The 23,659-nt window shown below is 45.2% G+C and overlaps 1 protein-coding gene across 1 annotated transcript in view; it reads left to right on the top strand.

Annotated features, from left to right (window-relative positions):
* Window positions 1-23,659, top strand: part of ARSB (arylsulfatase B) — a 113,668-nt gene that overhangs the window by 6,499 nt on the left and 83,510 nt on the right. The gene's annotated exons all lie outside the window — the stretch shown is intronic.

The following is a 23,659-nucleotide window of genomic DNA, read 5'->3' as shown; positions in this document are numbered from 1 at the left end:
TATGAGTAATATACTGTATAGAAATACATTAAGGGTCAACTTTTGAAGAGGGGCGTGGCCTAATTTGGGGGCATGGCCTATACTCGCGGCTCCCCCGCCCCCATTTTGCCGCTATGGGGGCATGACCCAGAGGCTCTGTGAGCCTCTATCCATGCCCCCAGCCCCCTGGCTGCGGGAATAGACTGCTTAGCAGCTGACAGGGGGGACTCCCAACAGCCCCCCCACACCGCGGGACACTGCCGCCCGCGGGTGGGACAGCGGGACAGGCCCTGACAATCGGGATTGTCCCGATAAAATCGGGACTGTTGGGAGGTATGGGTAAGCTATGGAATACTCTGCCAGAGAAGGCTGTGATGGCAGGCTTAATTGATATGTTTAAGAAAGGGTTAGACACATTTTTGGCAGAAATGAGTATAGAGGGTTACAACCGTTAATTAAAATGTGCAGTAGTGGACCCAGAGAGAGAAATAGGACTGCCGTCTTGGGTCGTGAGGGATTTCTGGATCGAAACCAATTGCTTCATCTGGGTCATTTACAAATATAAGATAGGGACTGTAGGAGATCCAACATAGGTTGAACTTGATGAACTGCTGTCTTTTTTTTTTTTTTTTTTCAACCTCATCAAGATAGTAGAACGTTCCAAGATTCCAAGCTAGTAGAAATAGACTGTGCTGCACATGATGATGCCGTGGGGGTCTTTGCTGTGCTATTCTGACTATATAGTCAAAATCTCACCCTGTGTGCACAGCATTAGAGACCCACCAGATGATGTCACTTGTTTGCGGTTGGTGGGCCTATATTTTTGACCATAATTTTGATCATGCTCAACTCAAATGAACTCTTATTATATTGCAGAGCATAGCAATGTCTAGTATTTCTTTCTTTTTTGATTAGCAATGTCTTTTTTTGTTTCTATTTATTTGCCAACATAAGGACTCTGGTATGAGACCAGTTGTCCAAGAAGTTATTATTTATTTTTAACTGTGTAATGGGCCATACACATGTGGTGATTGCAGCCCCATTTCTAAGCGATCTGTCAACATCGCTTAGAAATTAAGCACGGATTGGTCCTTGTGTATGGCTCCCGGCGACGGCGATGCTCGGTCCTGCACGTCGCTACCGCCTGATTAGATTTATACTGAATGCAGTATAAATCTAGTCATTGCCAGTGTTTTCTCTATTGAGAACACTGGCCTTGACAGATCGCTCAGCACACATCGCTGTGTGCCGAGCGTTCTGTACTGAGCGTTCTGTGCTTAACTAGATCGTTCAGCACCATGCACTGCTCCCATCGTCCCGTGTGTATGGGGCATAAGTTCCTTTATTCCGGAGATACCGCAGTGATGCCCCTATTACCGTGGCAGCCACCCAAGGACAAGCTCACATTTGCCTCCTGTGATATGATTGGATAATGCCATGCAGAGACATGGTTAGTTTTGGCCGCACTTACCTGGGGGCTTCAAGCACTCACACAGCTTTGTACTGTGATTATCACTAAGTCACAGTAATGACCCGGATGAGGAATACTCTGATATCAGACATTGCACACCGCACTGTAAATCGTTGTCTTGGGCTTTTGGGTCCCCTGCCATGGCATGTACACAGCTGGGCCAATCAGCTATGTGTTTTATAGTTTCACTGATGTGCCTGATTCCTAGTGATTTGTTGGGTATGGTAGTTCTTCATCATCATCATTATATAAAACAACATGTACTATAATAGTGGTTATCTACTAAAGTACAATTCATGTTCTGCATACAGAAGTAGCCGCCTTCATCCATCCCAGGGCACAGCCGCACAGGCACACGTGCCATGCCGTAGGTGGGGCTTAATACGCCGGGCTGCGACTAGCTGCAGTCCCATGTATTTCTATCGCATGAACAGGCATGCACACACACTCATCATAGTTATGGGATCGATCACACCAGCTTTGCTGCAAATGTGGCGCATCAAAGCAAAGCTGAGCATGGCTATGTCTGGGGTATGGTTCATTACGTCGGCAGTCAATAAGTCGACAGGCAAAAGGCCGAAACATCAAAAGGCTGTCATGCTTTAGGATGACATGGTCAAATGGTCGACTCATTTTTTATGTTTTTTTTTTTTTTTTTGGTGTCTTTGTCGACATGGATATTGTATTAGTTTACCGCATCCCCTTGCATGGAAAACGCTCTTCAGTCGCGGTGCCTCGCTGCGTTCAGCACACTATTATACTCGCCCTCTATGCCCACTGGGCTGGTGAGGTAGGAACAAGTCGGCTGGATCCCTTTTAGTTAATATTGCGAAGAGAAGCCCAAAGGCTTCTATTAGGCCAGACATGTCCAAACTACGGCCCTCCAGCTGTTGTGAAACTACAAGTCCCATCATACCTTGCCACAGTTTTGCTTCTAGGGAATGCTAAAACTATGGCAAGGCATGCTGGGATGTGTAGTTTCACAGCAGCTGGAGGGCCGCAAGTTTGGACATGCCTAAATTAGTCGGGTCCACGCTGCAGAATGTTTTGCTTTCTGGAGCTCGGCTTCTATGAGAAATTAGGGCACACCTCAGAACATAGCAGATTTACCTTTGATGCACATATTTATTTTGTATAGTTTCAAGTTTTTGAAAATAAAAACTAAGTGTAGCAAGGGCGTGTCCACAGAATTGTCGTCGGTGAGTTGTGTGTGCAGACGGATCTCCTACACAAAGGATAGTGCTAGTAAAAGCTTTGTACCTGTAAATGTATTATTGTTTTCCAGATGAAGCATTAGGTATCCTGGAGTCTGTTTCATATAAAGCTAAGGTGTAATGTGCTGTATTAGCCACAAGAGGTCACTAGTTACTTGTCATTTTGACATAGCGAGAACAGTGCTTAAACTTGATGCCTATGTAGACCTACCCACGCTGTTTCAGTTTTAATGAATGATTGTTCTTACTAACATTCATATAATTTCAGTATACTCTTTAGTACAAAGATAAATACCAATAAAAGTTCATACAAGCTATACTGTAGTCTGCAAGTCATTGTGTACTTGTGTATGTGCTCTAACTTGAGAAATTTGGTAATTTGATGCGATATTTATACTAATGTTTCTGTTAATATTTTATTGATATAGAGATAATAGTTATATTGATATATAACTGTTAGTTGGTTGGTTGGTTTGTTGTTAGTAGTGCCCTCTTCCTACACATTTATGCGGTAGTCACGTTTGGCTTGGATCCATAAAGCTGACAGCAGCCTATACATGATCACTGTGAAAAAATCAAGACTCTTCCCCCGGATACGACCCCCAGACCCAACCTCCCTAATTGTTCCCTCCGTACTGTCAGCACACAGTGGGTTATGTACTCGCACATATAAAGCCAGATGGCAGGACTATAATCATGTGTGTTCTCATTCGGCATTTATCATTTTGCAGCTGGATGAGTGGGCGTAGAAGAGAAGCTACTTCAGTAGCGACCAGTGGTAGCAGACACACTGAGCAGCAATGCATCAAATACATCATATCTGCTGTTTGCTTTTAATGGCACCATACCGCGTTTTCCGTGAATTAGTGCACGTTTACTCCCACCCTAATGAAACAGTATGGAGCCGGTGGGTGAAATTTCATAGGATGAGAGATTCAGACAGTGAGAGATTTGGTAAGAAATCTCCAGGTTTTTTTTTAAAGCGGCAATCATTTACACTGCAAAATCAAACTGGTATTGCAGTGTAAATGATTGCCGCTTAAAAAAAAACCTGGAGATTTCTTACCAAATCTCTCACTTTCTGAATCTCTCATCCTATGAAATTCCCCCCCCCGGTGTCTTGAGATTTCCTTGCGGTTATTGGCTTCAATTACTCCTGACAAAGAGGTAATGATCCTTCTGAGCCATAAACTGTACACCACATTTCTGGAAAAGAAAAGACTTTTCTTGTACTTTTGGAAAGTTCCGTGGTAGAGCCAGACCGTATCCTCTTACTCAGCGGGACGCAGTTCGCAGGTTCTCTTCCAGTGCTGTTTCTTGTTTGTAGGATTCTCTGCTAAGCTAAAGCACGCTGTAGTAAATACATCACAGCCCGTTGCTAGCTTGGTGCTACACTGCATGCGCTCCCAGGGGTAAGCGATCGCAGTAATACACGTGGGTCAGAATGGACGGTGTGGGACGGTCAGGGACAGGCTGGCGGTTATACACACTGTTATTGAAATCACTGGCTGACTGCATTCCTGACCAGAAACAAAGTGCAGGAGAATGTATTTTTATACTTCTTGGCAGTCATTGGCAGGCAGTGGACCACTGCTTGGAGACATCCAGCCAATCCAGTCAAAACGTTCTGCCAAAACCGTAATAAGTGCCAATAGTAGCTAACGTTTGCAGCCCAAAGGAATATTGACCAGATTAAGGGGGAAATGTATCAAACCTAGGACAGTTCAAGTAGAGAGAAAATAAAATACTACATTGTCTTTTTTTCAAACACTGCATGTAAAGTGGCCATTATGCCCTGACTTCCGGTATGGATCATTGGATAGACAGCAACTAGGCTGACAAGCATTAGGTCGACATAAATAGGTCAACATGACTGGAGGTCAACATGGGTTAGGTCGACAATCATTAAGTCATGTGGGGGTTTTTTTTCCACTTTTTTTGTCCCGAATGTTGACACAGTCGACATGGACACTGAAACATAAGCACGGTGTTCCCTTGCTTTGGGCACGTTCCTCACTACACTCAGCTTTTATTCTCCCACCATGACCTAGTGGATGGTAGGGCAGGAAATTCCGCCTGTCGGCACGTCGGCTCATAAAAAAGATGAAGACCCCATGTTGACCTTTTGACTGTCAACCTAATTACCATGTCGACCTTAATGCATGTCGACCTAATGCTTGCAGACCTAGTGACCGTATCCCCTGACTGGCTGGTACTCTGCCTCTCTTCAAGTTTCTGATGCATCTTCCCACTGTGTAGAATCCTGTTCACAGAAGGTTCTGGAGTTGATAATTCAAACATTCTAGATGACAAGTGCAGAAGTTGCCCATAGCAACCAATTTAGCTTCTCAGTATCATTTTTTCAGTTAAATACTAGCACATAATAGCTAGAATCTGGCTGCTACAAGCAACGTTTCCTCCTGCCCTCTGTAGAAGGTCTCATTCATCCCCCACATTGCATAATAGAGAGATAAAGTAGATACCAGTGGGGGTTAGTTTAATCCAATGTCATCATTTATATTTGTAATTTTAATGTTGCTCCCTCTGTTTCCCTGCTAGCACACACACTACAGGAGAATGCTAGATAAATAGGTGTTCTGCACATATTTCAATAATCCTCTTTGTAGTGCAATAACAGGCAAAATGGGTGCCGGATGACTGCCCGACAATCGGGATCCCGACAGTCAGTTTACCAGCATCGGAATCCCGCCTGCCGGTGCTCCATCAGGGGGGATCCCGACTGACAGGGGCTATTCTCCCTTGTGGGGGTCCACGACAAAATAATGTACAATTCAGAGGCCATTAAAACCAGATTACAGTATATGTCCTCTTAAACTTTAAAAGTGGAAGAGATGAGGAGCGGCGCACTCATTAAGATCTAGAAGTTTTGAGACCCATATTTACGCCTTATTTTTTTTTATTTTTTTAATATATATTAATGATCTACCCCCTTTCTAAGCCGTTCCAAAGACAGCCATCCCCAGGATCAGCAAAAGGCACCTATGCTGGTACCTGTGTGCATTCATATATAAAAAAATTATATCTCGACTTTGGATTGTCCAGCCCGCCCCTTCCCACTTCAGACTTCGGTTTTACCTTTTAGATCAGACTCCTTTATAACCCCTTTCACATAGCAAATGCCAGGTCGCACCTGGGATTTGGAAGTGGCTCCGTCCCAGGAGTGATTGAGGATAGTCCACACTACATGTGGACCCGGTTATTTGTACCTTGAGAACGTAGTATATGAGACCAGCTGCTGCCTATTGGTGCCCACACACGCTGAGATGTGTGCTAGGTGCGATTTGAGCCGTACAATTTGTGCTATACACTATAGACTGTGTGCGATTTGAACTACACCTGATTTTTTGACTACACTATTATTTATTTTATATATTAACAGTTATTTATATAGCGCGCACATATTCCGCAGCGCCCCAGTGGAGCTTACAATCTATATGCACAAGATTTGCATCTCTCATCTGAGCGGATCACTAGCTCCCATTCACTATTACAGGACTTTCATCGGGCTGCTCCCATCCTATGGAATGCCCTTCCATGCACAATTAGACTCTCCGCTAGCCTCCAAACTTTCAAGCGTTCCCTGAAAACTCACCTCTTCAGGCAAGCCTATCATATTTAAGTTCTACACGCATAACCCTCTGAGGCACTTATGTATTATATAGCTTCCCTTCTGGACTTGTAACTTGTTGGGACTGCTATGCTATTACTGGTGCCTGTCCTTGTGTTTCCCTCCTATATTCCTATAGATTGTAAGCTTGCAGCAGGGCCCTCTAACCACCAAGTCTGTCTGTTACCCAGTTTGTTTTATCACTGTCTACTATTGTAAAGCGCAACGGAATCTGCTGTGCTATATAAGAAACTGCAAATAAATAAATAAAATAAATATATGCCCTACCACATCTACACGCACATACAGACATTCTAGGGTTAATTATTTTTAATTGTTAGAAGCCAATTAACATACCTGTATATTTTTGGATTGTGGGAGGAAACCGGAGTACCCGGAGGAAATCCAAGCAAACACGGGGAGAATATACAAACTCTGCTCAGTTAGAGCCATGGTGGGAAGCAAACCCATGACCTCAGCGCTGTGAGGCAGTAATGCTAACCATTACACCATCCATGCTGCCCAATAGTGCTACACTACAATAGTACCTGCCTGCACATACTTTTTTTGCCTTGCGATATGGACTACACCGGAGCCCACATTGCAAGGCAACATTAACATGGTGCGATTTGAATCAATTTGTTCAAATCATACGTGATAATCAATGTGGGCACCATAAATATTGTTGGGAGCCTGGTGATGATGTGGCGAGACAGATACGGTTACTGTTGTGATGTTTTGAAGGTGCAAATGAATTAAAGTTTCTTTGCCACCATCAGTGAAGCCTGACTGCCAATGTACTTGTTGTATGCACACAAAACTTCAATTATAAATCATTCACAACCAGAAAAATCTCTAATTGGATTCCTAGAAGCTCCCACAAAAATTTATTGCAATAATATCATAAATTACACGTGTTCCAAGATAGAACAACTAGTACTAAAGTACCCCATATTTACCTGTCCAGTACCATCCCACCACTCCAGGGTCCCCCTCTCTCTTTGGGGAGCTGTATGAAACATTGGAGAGATATACACTATAGTACCAACTAATCAGTTGGGAGCTGATAGGATATAACGTTTTCTCTCTCCGACTTTTGATACATCCCACCCGACGCTCTGTACTTTCTTCACTTCTGCACTGCCAACCACTGTACATAACGTGAGGGAGATGGCGCAGGTCGCCATGTTGGTAGTCATAAATGTTATACAGGGAGAATGGGGGTGGGGTCTAAGGCCCATATTTTGTCATATAAAAAAACATAAAAGTGGTCCTTCATATTGGGCCGGATGCATTAAGCTTCGAAAGTGATAAAATGGAGAGTGATAAACAGCCAGCCAATCACCTCCTACCTGCTATGTCACAGACTGTGATTGAGAAATGTCAGGCAGGAGCTGATTGGCTGGCTGTTTATCGTGCTCCATTTTATAACTTTTGAAGCTTAGTACATCTGGCTGTTAATATGGTAGGTAATTTAGTTTATGAGATGGTTTACCTTGTTGGGCTTCCATATTCAGATTCTGTCAATTATTTTCTAGGATACAGTGCAAAACGGACAGACACTCTGGTTGCTATAGGCAACATCACATTTTAGTTTTTAGGAGCTTCAGTAAATGTACCCCCATAGAATCCTGCTTTTTTACTATTTTTGAAAGATGGATTATTGGTGAAGCGAGAACCACAAAGTATTTCTCTGTGGTGCGTATAAAATGGAGGGAAAAAAAACATGTTTGCTTTTGGTTCCCTTTCTTCCAGTTTCATTACAAATACATTTGGGCTAAAACTGTTTTTTTGCTATGAGCTAAGCACAAGAGCGAGGAAACTCCCCGCACTTCCAAGGAATCCTCTATGAAAAATGCAGAAATTATTACTGTATGTTTCAAAGACTAAAGGTGCCCATACACGCACCGATCCTGTCGGTGCAATCTGTGCTTTAAGGTGCACGCTCCCGTGGTAATCTCATCGCACAGTACAAAAAGTATGTGCTGCGCACACTTTTTGTACTTGCTTTTCTTTTTTTAAATAATAAATTTTTATTAAGTCTTGCACAGGTACAAAATAAAGAAAGACAGTTTTGCATAGCAACTGAGTGTACATAAATGAATGATCATATGAAAGGAGAGTTCTTAACATCAAGGTATACACTGTGACAAATTTGGCTAATTCACAATCAAATAAGCAAGACTTATATTTATTGAAGAGGAGGTAAGAAGAAAGAGAGAAGGAATAGGGAGAGAACCAAGAGGGATGGGGGAGGGTAAGGGGTTAGATCCCAATGTGTGCTGTAGTGTAATAAGAATACTGCGTCAGCCCCAGCAGGGGTCATGCTCCCAATGTGGACTATTCAGCCGAGGAATGTGGAGGTGAGGAGAGGGCTGATAAATCTGAGGGATCAGTGTAGGTGAGTGATAGGCCTCGTGATTCTCTGTGTTCGCTCCATTTGAGCCATTTGATATGGATCGACGAGGCTGAGGATAAGTATTTAACGTTGGCGGTCTCAAATAGGAAATGTTTATGAGTAGTATTAGCAATATGCGAGATTGAAGGTACCACTGGAGATTTCCAATGTTGGCCGATGGCTGCCTTAGTTGAAATCAAAATATGCCTAAGTATATAAAGATCCCCCCCAGAAAGTAACATGGTACGATGCAGTAACGCCACTATCGGGTCAGGAGGGACGTGAACCCTCAGGACCTCGCTAATGAGGGAGAATACTTCAGACCACAGCGGACGTATCAGTAAACAGTCCCAAAAAATGTGGTAGATTGAACCAACACCGCCACAGCCTCTCCAACAAAGCTTGGATACGGCAGGCCAGATTCCATGTAGCCGCTGAGGGGTGAAGTATGCCCTCTGACATAATTTATAAAACATCTCTGAGTGGTGTAAACATTTGGACATTTTAAAACCAGAATGGACAATGGAATCCCATTCCTCCTCAGTGAAAGTGATGGAGAGATCTGCTTCCCATTTTAATTGCGCCGGCAGTTTTCCTTTTTTCAGTTTTGTAAGTAAGTAGTAGTACCATTTTGATATCCCCCCCTCTATGCGTCTGAGAAGACAGATAGGATAATAGGTATTTAGGGAAGGATGGGCCCACTGATGCATTTTTAAAGGTAGTGGATAACCAATGGCGGACTTGGAGGTATTTGTAGAAATCTTGTTTGGGCAACCCAAACTGCGCCTGTAGAGTGGAGAATTGTAAAAGGGAGCTATCGAGGTACAGCTGTCTTAGGTACAGAATACCTGCCTCAATCCAAGAGTCTAACTGTAAGTTGGGAATGAGCCTGGCTATGGATTTTATTGATAGTTCGGGGCCCGGCAGGGCGACATTAATGTCATCTGGTATAGTTCTATACCAGACCGATAGGGTAGCTCTGATAGCTGCACCCGGACCAGGCCATGTTGGGGATGCATGTGAAGGGACCCAGAGTAAGTCAGATAGAGGAATTTTTGAGGAGAAAGATCGTTCTATCATCACCCAAGGCTTAGGAGAGTGAACCTCAAACCAGTCTCTGGCCTGGCTGAGTATACACGCCATTTGATATCTCTCAATATCCGGGTAGGCGGTACCCCCCAAGTCCTTAGGCAGCGAGAGAACTCCCCTAGATATCCGGGGCCTAGAGCCCTTCCAGATATATTTAGAGAACAAAGTGTTAAATTTACAAATTAAAGACTTGGAGGGAAGTCTAGGGATAGCCCTGAAAAGATACATAAGTTTAGGCAATAAGATCATCTTAGAGGCTGCAATCCTGCCCAGCCAAGAGATCTCATGGATGGACCATTCTAGAATTAATTTTTCAAAGGAGATTAGTAATGGTGTATAATTACAGTCGGCTATATTAATGTCTCTAGTCACATGTACCCCCAAATATTTGATTGACTTCATTTGCCAGGCATAGCGGTATTTATCTTTTAATAGCGCAACTACTGCTGGGGGGATGTTTAACGGGAGGGCTTCCGTCTTGGAAGTATTCAGTTTGTAAAAGGAGATCCTGGAGTATTCCTCGAGGATCATATGGAGAGCGGGAAGTGAATTTTTAGGATCCAGTAGACATAGGAGTATGTCGTCAGCAAACATACATATTTTATGGGGGATTCCATTAATAATCGGTTCTTTAATCTGATTATTTTATCTAATTTTTTCAGCGAGGGGTTCTATGGCCAGTACGAAAATGAGTGGGGACAGGGGGCAACCCTGCCTAGTACCATTGGAAATTTGGAAACTAGAGGAAAGGCAACCATTTACAAACACCCTTGCGGAAGGGCATGAGTATAAAGCAAATATAGCATCCAGGAATCTACCGTTTATACCAAAACGTAAGAGGACGTTCCGAAGGTAACCCCAGTGAAGCCTGTCGAACGCTTTCTCAGCGTCAAGAGAAAGCAGCAATAGGGGGTTCTGATTGTAATCACAGTACTCTAAAATGTTGAAAACCCTTCTTGTGTTATCTGGGGCCTGTCTGCCCGGGACGAATCCCACCTGGTCTGCCGCAACAAGGGAGGGGAGTAAAGGTGCCAAACGATTAGCCACCAGCTTTGCGTACAATTTAAGGTCAGTGTTTAATAAGGCAATAGGGCGGAAATTTTGAACCGATGTAGAGGGTTTACCGGGTTTAGGGATCGCCACAATGCGTGCTTCAAGCATTTCCTTCGGGAATCCTTTAGATTCTGAGGCTTCGTTGAATACGTTAACTAATAAAGGGGCTAGTTCCGATTTGAAGCATTTATAAAAATTAGAAGGATAGCCGTCAGGGCCAGGGGCTTTATCGTTTGGTAACGAATCAATGGCAGCCTCTATTTCCGAGATGGACCAGGGGGAGCATAAGGACAGACAGACCTCGGAGTCCAGCTTCGGAAGATTAATACTATTCAAAAAAGCGTCAATGTCAGCTGTCGTTGGTTGAGGGGTGAGCACATCAGATTTAAGATTATATAGCTGCGAGTAGTACTCCGCAAAGGTGTCTGCAATACTGAAAGGGTCAACCACCCTAGCACCATGAGAATTATATAAAAAGCTGACTCTTGCCTTAGCCCTTTGACCCCTCAGTTTTCTAGCCAATAGGCGGCCTGCTTTATTCCCAAAGGTATAGAAGCGCTGATTCATTTTAGCTATATTCCTTTGCACTTCTTGCAGGGAGAACATGTTAAGCTTGTCCCTAGCTTGAACCAGCAGTTTAAACAAAGCTCTGTCTAGGGGGTCTGCCTTATGGGCAGACTCCAATCTAGCTAATTCCTTTTCGGCCAAGAGTAGATCCCTTGCCTGGGCCTTTTTTAACCTGGATGCTGCTTGTATTGCGGAGCCACGTACAACCGCCTTAAGCGAGCACCAGTGGTTGAACACATTAGTGTCCTCCGGTAGGTTGGTGGAGACATATAAAGAGAGGGAGTCTTTAATGAATTTACGGGATTCGGGGTGAGATAGAGCCAGTTTGCCCAATTTCCATGGACCTGGGGGTAACCTATAGGAATTCTGATCCCAAGAAAACAGTATAGGGGAGTGGTCTGACCATGTAATGGGCAAAATGGCAATTTTTTTGTACTTGCTTTTCATCGCATCGCATGCAATGCGATTCGATGCTTTTTTAGCCCAGAACGCAAGCCGGGATCGGTGCGTGTATGGGCACCTTAAAGATAGCATAAGCTAAAGGGACCGATTCAGACAGACCGGTTCGTTTGGGGCCCGTTTTCGATGGTAGGGGGTCTACCCATGCGCGAATATGCGCATGCCTTCAGTGAGTATCACATTTGCCGATTTGGCGATCTGCTGGCATCTGAAAAATAAGTATGGACTTACTTTTCAGCGCTTAATCTTGGTGTTGAAGGTACTCCGGGAGAGATGTATCACATCGTGGAGAGACCTAGGGCAGGCTGTAAAAGCCTCTCTGTTACATCCCACCACTTACTGTATTGATACTAGTCACATGTGTACTAATTATGTGATTGGTATCGCACAAGACAGATCTCTCGATAAAAGCTGTCCTTTGTGATTGACCCCATGTGATCCCTCTACAGCACAGAAGTGGGAAGAAGCCCAAATGCTTCTATAGGGTTATCCCAGCTTTTACTGGCGTTACCCTCCCCATCTGAAGCCCCTTCACCCACCGATAAAGTGGAGAAGCTGCCCAGCAAAGGCATGACACTGCGTTAGCACCTCTACCCAAATCCTAATGAGTGCAAGTATGAGCGCAACTTTAGTGGGGTGCTTGATAAGTCACCATCAGTCGGGATTCCGATGGTCGTTTCTCTTACATCGGAATCTCGACTTACACAGGCTATGTTCCCTCATAGAATTGGTAACTTACCCACGTTAAGGTGCCCATACACGATACAATTGTTCCCGTGCATTTTAAACTAGATCTCATTGCATGTGTTCAAATCACAAAGCGATCGGGACCTAGTTCAAAAAGCACGGGCTGCATAGACTTTATGTGCTGTGCGATGGGATGCCAGCGGGAGAGCACATTGCATCACACAGCACCATTGTACCATGTATGGGCATCTTTAGTGCCCCTCTTGCAGAAGTACACTGCTAGTTGCCTACACACACAGTGGAGGCAAACATTTTAGACTGCAAAGCCTGTTCTTTTTATGTTATCAAGTCATTTGGAACTAGTGACCTCACTGAGGCATATGACACAAAGTTCCTCTGTTCAGCCCACAAGATGGCTGCCACCATGGTGTTTTAGGCAACACGGGATAGGATGCGTTAAACCTCACCGGTATATCCCGCCACACATTGTGTAAGCATTGCATTGATGCCAAGCACATTTGGACTATCATGTATGTGATTAGTAATGCAAAGGGAAGCTCAGATAAGTGCAAAGTAACTCCGGCGTTCATGTGACATGCTGGGAGGGAACTGTGTCCGATCCCTCAGCCGGCGGTGCCTAGAGATGCCCTTAGGCTTCCATTGGATAATGCCGCTCCGCAATGTAGCCCCGACGTGCAGTGTTTGCATACCCTCCAACATGACCCATTCCATTAGGTACACAATGGTCTGTTGCTGGACTTCCCTGCCAGTGGCAGTTGCAGATGTGAGCCTGGAGCACAGTCCAATATTCAAAAAGGGGAGCCACACCTACTGCCACCCCAAACATCTCTGTACTGGACTCACTGACAGTTGATATGACCTCCCCTCTTTGAATTTTGGACTGAGCTGGAGCCCCACCTGTATAACTGCCACTGGTAAGGAAGTCCAGGAACAGACCATTTTGTACCTAATGGAATGGGTCATGTTGGAGGGTATGTGTTTAGTGCATTCGGAAATGTGGTAAAAACCCTATACTGCTTCCCGTCCAAGGAACACTTTGAAAATTACAGCCATCTTTATGTAGACCTTTCTTATATTTGGGGCACTTATTTTACAGACACAACATTTAATTGTGCTATAGTCTGACACAACATTTCCGAACGGATTGGTACTGTGCGTAGATAATTTGTCAGGGCACAGAACACCTGTGATGCCGCCTGTTATTTGCGGAGCTGAAGCTGTTTAGTGACACTTACTGGGGGGCAGAAAGTACTAAGAGTCAGTAACACAGTAGGTGCCACTCTAATGTGCGGGTAATGATGAGAGGACAGGTGTTTTCCACGTTCCCATGCTGAGAGCTGGAGGCCGTCTCTGCGATGGAGCGTTCTCAGAAGCTCCACAGGTGGCAGGAGGAAATGTAGCTCTACGGTGCACAGTGTGATAATAAATGAGTTTTCATTTTGCCAGATATGCAAGAATTGGTGGCGATTACACAAAGAGACTATTGACAGTGCAGGTGGCAAGGAGGTCACGGCTGAATGTGTTTATAAATGAGGGCGATTATTTATGGGATCCGTGTTCCAAAGGCTGATACTGAAGTAGATCATTATATTGGAATTTAAAGTGACACTACACAGAATCATTACTCCTTTATACCTTTATAACCGCTTCTAGATAAACAAAGAGGCATATATATATATATATATATATATATATATATATATATATACGTACGTACGTACGTACGAACAAAGAGAACGGGCGGACCCAATTCTCCTGTGAGCCGCCCGGGAGCTCAGCCAATCAGAGAATGACAGGAATTTTAAAATCTAATACCCGTCACTGCGCGTCCCGTCCCGCAGCGCTGCTGTGTTGAATCTATGATCATCACCGCCCGGCCAGGTCAGCACTCCCCGGCGCCGCCAGCTTAGCACTCAGGGACCCGCTGCCCGCCCCACTGCTCCCCCGGTGTCTGCATGCATATGCCTGTCAGGTGGGCAGGCATATGCATACAGGGAGGTCGGACGTGATCGTATGTACTGACCGTCCGATCTCCCTGATCCGGTCCGATGCGCACGGGACCGCACATCGGATCGGATCAGATATCACGCACCTGCGATTTTGGACCGATTTCACCCGATTATCGGCACAAAGTGCCGAAATCGGATGAAATTGTCCCAAAATCGCATAGTGGCCTTTAGTCATATCCTATGATTTATCCAACTCAATGTAACTCAATAAATACTTTTCTTGAATTGAAAATCTGTCTGGAGTGCCACGTCCACCGCCAAAGAAGTCTGTATCACCTACTGACGAAGGCACCCGACAAGCAACCTTTATGGGAGGTTGTGCCCGCGACTTTGGGTGGCGATACCCTATAGAAGCCTGGGCTTCTATCACTGCCTGCCGTCCGCTGCAGACTCCTACCCTCCTCCCCGTCCTTTGTGCTGCTCCTCCTCCCCCAGCAGCATGCACAGCCGGGGATGTCCTTCAGGCTGCAGGGGGGAGGAGGAGACGCCGGGTACCGCCGCAGAGCCCAGGAGTTGACCGCACCGCGATGCTAGCCGCATATGTTAGTACATATGCGCTAGCATTGTAGCGAGGGGTGGCGGTGTATGTTAATACATCCCGCCCTAAAAGCTAGAACTGTATTGTGAGTGAATACTTAACATAGTAAAGCTAACATGTTTGTACACAGCACAAGAGGTGAATCATTACTAGATGGTCGGGGCCTGATTCACCAATAGGCAGATAAGGCTGCAGCCTAGGGAACCAGGACTGGGGGGGGGGGGGTGAGGGGGTGGGGGGGGAGGTTAGGGTTAGGAATAGCCGAGGAATAAAATTAAGGACAAATTTATTTCTTGCTTGTTAGCTATCACCCGTCCTGATGTACTGTAAAGTTCTTATGGTGCCCATACACGGTGCAGTTAACGGGTGTGATACAATGCGCGCTCCCGCACACATCGCACCGCACATACAGTATGTGCTGCCCGTGCTTTTTAAACTAGATTGCATTGCATTTACTTCAAAACGCACGTGCTTTAGTCCATCGCATGCGTTTTGAACTAGATGCGATGCAATCTAGTTCAAAACGCACAGTTTATCGCTACTTGTATGGGCGGCATTAAGGTGACCGCTGGATGGCTGTGCCAATGTAACTTACTTATGGAACCATTACTTTATGTACATTGTGCTACAGCAACAGCTGGGCAGCCTAAAGCCAAAGTCTCCGTCATACGCCACAAGCATTAGATCCTACATGCCAGTTGTATAACCTTCGTTTCATGCAGTATGACTGGCGAGTCCCTGAGTGCCCATACACGTGTGTTTAGCAGCATTACAAGGGGAACTACATGTGTATTAGCCTAGGGCACCTGGAACCATTATCAGGCCCTGGTCATGGGGCACACAAAAGTAAACATTGGGCACATCAGGCCCAACTGTTCAGCATGTAGAGCTCATTGCATAGCATATGTATAATATGTTTAATTTGTAATGTGGCAAAAACTCAGTACATGGCTGTGACATGGGGGGAGGGGGTTATTTGAATTTATATAACAAATGTGGCTGTCATTTTTAGTGGTTATGTTGCACATCTCTCACATGTTGGCAATCAAACGGTTAAAAGAACTTCAAACTTAAAGTTACAAGCTATATTGAAATACAATGTATGGAACCTTTCTTGTGTCAAGAAAACTAGTTGGGTGGTCCAGCAGCCCTCCAATCAGTGCTGCTGATGGGGTGGTCCAAACCCCCCCCCCCCCCGATTCTGCCGGTTACAGAATAACTGTGCGGTGGCTGTCTTCCCGGCACGGGGCATCTGTCAGACTAGATCTCTGCATTTTGTAGTCCCCCCAACCTGCTGCTGGAGACATTCCCTCATTATTGACTAACCACTTGGAGTGAAGAGGATCAATCACACTATAGGAAAGACAAAACGCATGAACCACTGTCAGGACACAGAAAAATGTGCTTATGCATGTGTGTGTGTGTGTGTGTGTTGCAGATGCCTTTTTGTTTTATAGTGGGTCACCTTCTGTTTCTGATTTTCATGGCAGCTTAGTATAAGTAAAGAAAGCAAGTATTTCTGTGTTAGAGGAAAATGTGCTTCATTATTCCGTGGTTGTCAGCGCACATCTGTTTTATGAGCATCACTTAATTCCTTGTAGTCCCGACGGATGTTTGCCACTTGTGAACCTAAGCGTGCGCTGGACATTGCCCGAGATAACAAAGTCCCTTGTTAAATCTGATTTATACTATGGAGCTAGTGGAATACTTTCCTTTGCCTTGTTGATAACGTCCTCTCTATTATACAGTGATTATTGATAATCTGACCATTTTAAAGCTGCCCCCAAAATGTTCTTGGGTTCTCCGCTCCTGCTCTCAATGGTGCCCTGGGTCCCACTACTCATGTTGGAAACAGTACAGTCTGCATTATTATATTACTGCTGTTATAATGGAATTGTAATTATATGTAATATGCATTTTTTTCTCAATATATCCATTAATTTTCCCCATCCATTCTCCTTTAAAATGTTCATTGGTATAAATGCAGCCAGGGGTGTACTAGAACTTTGTGGGCCCCATAGCAAAATTTTGAACGGGCCCCCGCCCAGCATTGCCACGATAAAGAAAGGGTATGAGGGAGAGACCGGGAGTGACAGAGGGTGTGAAGGAGAGACAGGGAGAGGGTGTGACGGAAGGTAGGGCAGAGAGAGGGTGTCAGGGAATGAAAGGGAGAGAGACAGGGGACCGGATGTAATGCAGCTGTGCAGAGTTCGGTGGCTGTGCGGATGCTGGCCGAACACTGACATTTTTTCTAAAGGGGCAATCGCTCACAAGGCATGGTTTTGCCTTGTGAGTTATTGCCCCTTTAAAAAAGAGTCAGAATTTGTCCGGCATCCCGCATGGCCACCGAACTAGGACTTCATTATATTCTGGCCAGAGAATGAGAGAAGGTGTCAGGGAGAGAGAAGGAGTCAAAGAGAGAAAAGGTGTCAGGTAGAAAGAGAGAGACTGTTAAAGGGAGAGGTAGGAAAAAGTGACAGGAAATGTGGAGTATTGGAGAGAGACTAGGGGCAGAGAGAGAGATAGAGAGGTGAGACAGAGGGGAAGGGAGAATGTGTTGAGAGAAAGAGAAGGGTCCAGGGGGTAGAAAGAGCTGGCAGGAGGAGAGAGAGTGGAGAGATGACAGGGGAGAGTGAGTTGGTGTGGGAGAGGGATCACAGGAGAGAGAGAGGGGCTGTGGGAGAGTGGACACGGGAGAGAGGGGGTGTGGGAGAGGGATCACAGGAGAGTGAGTTGGTGTGGGAGAGTGGACACGGGAGAGAGGGGGTGTGGGAGAGGGGAGGTTGGAGAGGGGACAGGAAAGATAGAGGAGGTGTAGGAGTGAGAGAGGGGGTGTGGGGGAGGGGACATGGGAGAGAAAAAGAGGAAAGACAAAATGGGATAAGGAGAGAGTGAAAATCAGGAAAAACTGGCGGGGGAGTTTGAGAGAAAGGAGTTAGGGGCACATTTATCATGATCGCATTTACAATGCGATCTGGGTGGAATATTACCGCCCAGGATCGCAATGTATCAATTATAAGGGCACAAGGACAGGGCTCCGAAAGGAGCCCGTCCCTGCGAAGCCCTGACCCGGAAGCCGGGGGGGTCTGCGCATGCGCGGTTATGCGCTGACCCCCACTGACCCCTCTTACCGCACTGCCCTGCTCGGCAGTGCGATGTGCAGCCATAGGCTACAATGGGCTATCGCCATATCAGAATGGCGATAGCCCATGGGTGCGATGCCGGGCTGCCCGATGTTGATACATCGGGCAGCTTCGCATCCCCCATAGAAACCTATGGGGAATGCGGCCGGCGGCGCTGCAGGGGAGATCGCAGCAGGGATCGGAGATTCCTGCTGCGGTCCCCCTATGATACATTTAGGGGATACTTAATATTTGCGGGGATTTAGCTGGTTTGATGGTTTGATAAATAGGCCCTTAGAGTGGTGAGACAGAGAGGGTGATTGAAAAAGCCAGAGGGGAGGGGAAGCAATAGGGGTTGAGGGGGAGAGGGTAAGGAGCAAGGGGTTTGATAGGTATCAGTTTGTCCCTTGTTATCCCCTCCAGTACAAACTGCGCTGCATACTGTACATCTGGTAGTGGCAGTTCTTCCACTCACCAGCCGCCAGTGCCGTGTCTGCACTCCTGTGCATCTCCGGGCCTCCTTATGCCATGTCGGGTCTCCTGATGTGGCGCCGTGTCTGCTGATTTGGTGCCGGGTCTCCTGGTGCGCCAGCGCTCTCCGACGCGGTGCTAGGCCCCCTGATGTTGTGTCTCCTGCTCAGAGGCGGAACTACCATTGGTGCAGCAGGTGCATTGCACCGGGGCCCCTGACAACCAAAGGGCCCACTGCTGCATAAAACCATCAATGAGTTATGGTGAACCTGGGTTGGGGTGGAGGAGGGGGCCCAGATTATATATGTGCACCTGGGCCCACATTCCACAAGTTCCGCCACTGCTCCTGCTGCAATGCCGGCGCTCTCTGATGCGGTGCTGGACGGGTATCCTGTGTGGGCGGACCATCTCATGTGCACCAGGTCTCCTGAGGGGCTTAGCAGGCTCTGATGTGGTGCTGGTTATCATGTGTGGGCAAAAGCATTGGTTCTCCTGTGCACAGCGCAGGCAGTGGCGTGTCACTTGTTTGGCATCGCCGCTGAAGGAGGACTACGGACACCAGCGCAGCCACTGCTTGTGCTTATTAGGGCCCCTCTCTAGTTATGCCACTGAATGCAGCCTTAGGGGGATGCTTATGTTTTTGCCAAAAAAGTTTTGGAAAGTGCAGAAGAACCATGATATACAGAATCTACAAAGGGTGCAGCCTCTAACAACAACATTATCCTGTGCAGTGAAAATGCTTTTTAACTAACTATCTATTAAAAGGCACTTTAACTGCAAAATGTTAATAATGGAGCCTGGTGCAAAGGGATGTGTCTACCTTCTTCTTCTGGAAATCAGCAGCACACAGTACCAGCAACCAGTGGCATCTCCAGTGGTGGGGATGCAGGCCAGTACAACTGCAACAATTGCCAGTGAGTACCAGCCAGTGATGGGTGACAGTGAGTCCGGCTCCTCTGTTTGGACTTCGCTACAGCCACACATCTGGAGCCGCCACTGACTGCAACTTTGTTTTGGGGACAGATGTATCAAGCTTCAAAAAGTGATTAAGTGGAGAGTTATAAACCACTAGCCAATCAGATCCAATTTTTGGCTGGCTGTTTATCACTCTCTATTTTATCACTTTTTGTAGCTTAGTGCATCTGGCCCTTGGCATCATTTTCATTTGTAATAACCAGTTCCAGAATCAGGTGGAAAATTAAGAATATAATTTCAGAAATTTAATAAAATAAACATTTTATGAGTTTGGAAGGTGCTTCAGATGTTTTAATCAGCTTGTTAGTTTAGGAGAATACTATGAAACCTTTTATCACACAAAACAAAAGCATTACATCTACTAATCACCATTTAATGAGAGTTTGAAGCTGATTGGCTGGTTGTTTATTATTCTCCACTATATCACTTTTTGAAGCTTGATACATCTGGCCCATGATCTACTAGTTGTGGCCCCAGGCTCCTCTCATAGATAGATAGAATTTGTCTAGTCCAATATTTAAAATATACGCCCATGGATTCGTTAGTGAATTATGTAGTCATTTTGATTATTTTTTTATTTATTGTTTAATACATTTTTCTGTCAGAAGTGTGTATGTCTGGCGGTGATGCGCATAGTGTCTCTGTGAATGATGCTCATGTTTTACAGGTGTGGAGTGATACAGCTGAGACTCTGTGATGGGGTTTTTGTGACAGTTGGGAAAGGTTCAGGTGTACGAGGAGAGCAGGGTTTTGGGAACCGCACAAGGTTATGCCCACCTCATGTGAAGTGGGTCAAGTGAGACCCCTTTCACCCCATGGTGGGGTTCGGACTGAGTAGCCTGGTACCAACTGTGAGAAGCGTATTGTCCCTGGGATATGGGAAGAGGAGATCTGTGTGTTGGTGGTGCTCCCCTGAGTTTTAGTAACAAACTTAGATTTACAAGAGTGCCCTACAAAAAGTCCACTTTCCCCTCTCCCAAATCTTGCAGAGGATCAGGTGTGCAATCATTGTGAAAAAATGTGTCCGGCTCTCTGCGCAGACGGACTCTCGGGTCTCAGACCGGGAAGTCCAGTGCCAGGACCGCATCGCTAGGGACAGCTCTTATCGCAAGAGCTGTCCCTTGTGTTAATAATCGCATATGTTAGACCATATGCGATTATTAGCAATGCGGTACCCGGCAAAGGGGGGCGATACAGGGCAGCGGATGTTAGAACATCCCGCCCTATGTGTTTTTTTTACAAATGCTGATTGGTCTGTGCTTTGATCTACATCCTTGCCATCCAACTTGGTGTCAAATAGGCCACAAGGCTGGGCGTTTGAGTATCAAGGCTAGTGATCACCAACCACCATGACACGTGGTTTATTCCCAGCTTGAGACAGGCAAGATAAGAGAAATATTCCTGGCCAAAAATAAAAGCAAGCTTAGAGCACAATGAAGTCTTTATGCGGCTTTGATAACAGCCTGGTGCAGCCGTGCTGCAAATAACTTTGTGTGGCTATTATATATTATTTGGTCTCTTACTGGCCCTATTCACATAATGGGATTAATAATTGGAGTCCTGGATGAATAAACCATTGTTTTTGCAGTTGTCAGATGGGAGGTTTTGTAAAATGCCCGAGGCGTATGCAAATGACCATACATGGGCTGATGTGGAGACAGGGCGGCTTTCTAGAGTTCTGTAGATCCTTTTAAAGTAAAAGTTTAGGTTAAGTGATCTAAACCGAAGTGACAGACCACAGATAAGACTGTTATTATAGAAATAGGGGTCTATGTACTAAGCATTGGAGAGTAATAAAGTACCAGCCAACCTGCTAGTAACTGTCATCGTTCAAATGCAGCCTATAACATGTTATTTAGGAGCTAATTGGCTGATATTTCATCATCCACATTATCACTCTCCAATGCTTAGTACATAGACCCTATGTACTAGGGTCTATGTGCATGCGCACAGCATCTACAGTATTCATGGATGACGGGGGTGACTCCCAACTGCCCCGGGAGGGAAGCGGGAATGTCCCCAAAAAATGGGATAAGCGGGACAGTTGGGAGGTATGCTGTATATCTTCTGATGATTTGGGGACTGCGCTTGGTCTTTCATTTGCATGTGCATAGTTGCCGAGCTGTCCCCAGGGTCAGGTGTCACTCAACGCCCAGCATTTCATAAGCATCCCCATGAAAATGATGGGAGTTTGTGTCTCCATTACGACAAGGCCAAGAACTGGGGGTTGGTGTGATTTAGTTTAGCATTTATATTGGTACTCCTATCAAGGGCGTCACTACCATAGGTGCAAGGGGTGCAGCTGCTATGGGGCCCAGAGCTGAAGGGGGCCCATCTTTACTGTCTAAGTATTTGTTTTATATACATTTATCACCATCAGTTGCTAAATAGGGGGCCCTTTTGCTATGGGGCCTATGAATATCTTGTTACGCCCCTGACTCCTATCCTATGAAACAGCCAGTTACCACCCACAGATGCCTACTTCCTGTCACTCCCCTTGCAAATGGCTTGAAAATAAAAAAAGTAGCAGGACTTCAACCACTGGAATTAGTCACGCACACGCATTGTGGCCCATATGTATGTGCAGTTCATCAATAATCTTCCGCTGTGCAAATATAATATACAGATAGAGTCGACCTCATCTAGCCCTTTAATAAGATTTTAGGGATATTCAATCCCGGCCTCTATTTGCAACAGGGGAAATAGCGGCGACCGCCTATTCAATGCTGTCTTTCCCGCCAGCATTGAAGAGGCAGATTGACAGAATGGGCCCGACTTTAAAAGCAGTCAGCCCCAATTTGTCTACTTCTGCCATGAATTGTCGCGATTGCGGCTGAATCTTGACAATTCACGGCTGTTTACACAGACATGCCCCCTTTTCATTGATCAGCAGGAGGGACATTGAAACGCGCCTGGCGAATTACGTTCGAACAAAATTAAAACAGGCCAGGGTCACGGGTGTCGGGCTGGATCGACAGTCGTGACCAAGGATTGAATACCCCCAAAGTGAGTAATAGGATTACTCTGCTAATCCCCTACTGTATAGTTCTATGTATTGCATTGCAGCTGAGAACAATAGGCCTTGCGTCACCATGGCTATCCAGAGATGGCTAGATGAGGATTGCTCCATCTGTATACATATTTTTTTCAGCTGTTGTCTAAATGAGTTGTCAAAATTTAACTGATATTGGGTTATTATGCCTGATGATGTGTGCATTATTTAAATTATGGATTAATAAAAGCAATGAGTCAAGTGTGTTTTTTTTTTTTAATCTGCAAGCTATATGATTCAACATCGGATTATTTTAGATGTTCAGGGACTGCGCCGCACGCTTAAATCCATATGGTTATAATGTTTTAAAGAGAAAAGCGGAAGTTTATGTGTAGATTAAAAACCTAAATATTTGATTAATATTTAAGAAGACCATATAATTATTTTTGTGCAATGAAACACATTTTTGTGCAGAAAACTCCCCTGATTCTTTGTGTCCTGCGTTGTAATATATAATGGCTGATTTCAATCTTGAAATGGAAAATTATAGCTAATCTCCTTTCAAACCTATCCAATTTCACTCATGTAAAGAATTTGTCCCTTATTCATTGTAGTATTGGTCACAGTGACTTAATACCGTAGTAATTCCATTAACCACTGCTGTAGGCCATCAGGCCATGTTTGGTGTATGTATGATTAGTGGTTTGTTTAAAATAATATTAATAAACTGTAACGTCATCCCAGATGTTACAGTGACCCGATCTGCATTGCAAACAATTAAAACATGCGTTTAAGAAAAATGCACTTTTGCAGTTGGGGGGAGGTTTATCAAATCTTGGAGGGAGATAAGATGGAGAGCGATGAAATACCAACAAATCACTTCCTGTCATTTTACAGGCTGGGTTTGAAAAATGTTCGGTTTAGAAGCTGATTGGTTAATACTTTATCTCTCCAAGATTTGTTAAATCTCCCCCATTGTCTTTTCA

This window comes from Crinia signifera, chromosome 1 (genome assembly GCF_055691185.1).
Source record: "Crinia signifera chromosome 1, ASM5569118v1, whole genome shotgun sequence".
NCBI classification, from domain to species: Eukaryota; Metazoa; Chordata; class Amphibia; order Anura; family Myobatrachidae; genus Crinia; species Crinia signifera.
Note: the sequence above shows the minus strand (reverse complement) of the source record. Positions and strands in the feature narration are given on the sequence as shown.